The 1,401-nt window shown below is 42.5% G+C and overlaps 1 protein-coding gene across 4 annotated transcripts in view; it reads left to right on the plus strand.

Annotated features, from left to right (window-relative positions):
• The first annotated feature begins 434 nt into the window (after positions 1-434).
• wdr17 (WD repeat domain 17) overlaps positions 435-1,401 on the plus strand; it is a 116,455-nt gene continuing 115,488 nt past the window's right edge. For all 4 annotated transcript variants that reach the window (XM_032538013.1, XM_032538028.1, XM_032538036.1 and 1 more), the window contains exon 1: positions 435-626. The gene's annotated coding sequence lies outside the window, so the exon portion shown is untranslated. The remainder of the gene's footprint in view (positions 627-1,401) is intronic.

Consider the following 1,401-nt stretch of genomic DNA (forward strand, 5'->3'; position numbering starts at 1 on the left):
GCTAATTACTGCTAACTAACATGCTAGTTAACTTTAGTAATTAAACCTAAACAGTTGATGTAAATCGAAACTGTCTGCGAGCTTCTCCTGGCAATACGGTGATTTGTCGACTATGCGACGGTAAGTGGTTATGACGCAGTGGTTAGCCTATTTTTACACAAACGTCTGCTACGGAGCCATAACGAGAGCCACAAGGTAATGGAGCCTTTTATACATTGTAGTGTTTCTTTAGAAATAAACAATGCACAAACAGAGACTTGAAACGTTTCAGATGTAAAGTCATTCACTGTCAAAGTGGTGCCAAAATGAATGGCAGTCAGTGGGATGCTAACAGCAGGTGATGGCTTCGTTGCATTAAAATGGCGCCTTGGGAGCTACGTTTAGAGAGGAGAGACTTACCCCCTTGGGGAGAAACCGAATCACACTTCTAGATTACGCATAAGGAAAGGTTTTTACTGACAATCCAGACAGCCAATAGCTGGTCAAAATGATGAATCCCACAGGCCAATCACTGCCGCCGTTTGGCCCACCTCACGCCGAGGACAGTACAGCCATAGAGTATTAAACGGGGAGCATTTCAGCACCTGAGAGCTGTCCGTTGAGCACGAGCCCGCAGACGACTGACGGTAAGAAAAAAAAAATAGATAGCCTAACGTTTAGTAGGCTACAATTTCAGCAGTAGCATTTTGCAAAATGTATAAATCAGTGGCAAATACACAAAACGTAGATGTAAAGTCCTGTGCGTTTGGGATATTCAGACCTCCACATCTGCGACAATCAAGTGCCTCAGTAACAGAGTCTCCACACGGATGACTGTGTTGCCGAAACCTGTTGATGCCATCTATGTTGTTGAAAGATAGGAAACGCCAAGCCGCGTCTGGTTGCCGAGTGGTGGCCGCAATTTAGGATGAAAACATCTAGTCAGTAGCTACAAACACAGTGGCCTTTTTAAAGGTGGTCCAGAGGACTCTTGCTATTGCATTAATTGTTATTTGTGAAACGAGTTTCGTATCTGCCAGGGACGCCATTAGGCCTCTTTTCAGGGGGGTTGAAGCTACCCCAAAATATTCCTAAACGCGCCCTCCCATTCCTACCCAAATAATAATAGGAAAAAATATTATAAATACAGTACAGGCCAAAAGTTGGAACACACTTCATTTAATGCGTTTTCTTTATTTTTGCGACTATTTACATTGTAGATTATCACTATGAATGAACACATGGAATTATGTACTTGACAAAAAAGTGTGAAATAACTGAAAACATGTAAAGTAGCCACCCTTTGCTTTTTTTGACAGTGCTGCAATCTCTTGGTGTTCTCTCAATGAGCTTCATGAGGTAGTCACCTGAAATGTTTTTCACTTGACAGGTGGGCCTTGTCAGGGTTAATTAGTGGAATTT

Source organism: Etheostoma spectabile, chromosome 2, assembly GCF_008692095.1.
Source record: "Etheostoma spectabile isolate EspeVRDwgs_2016 chromosome 2, UIUC_Espe_1.0, whole genome shotgun sequence".
NCBI lineage: Eukaryota > Metazoa > Chordata > Actinopteri > Perciformes > Percidae > Etheostoma > Etheostoma spectabile.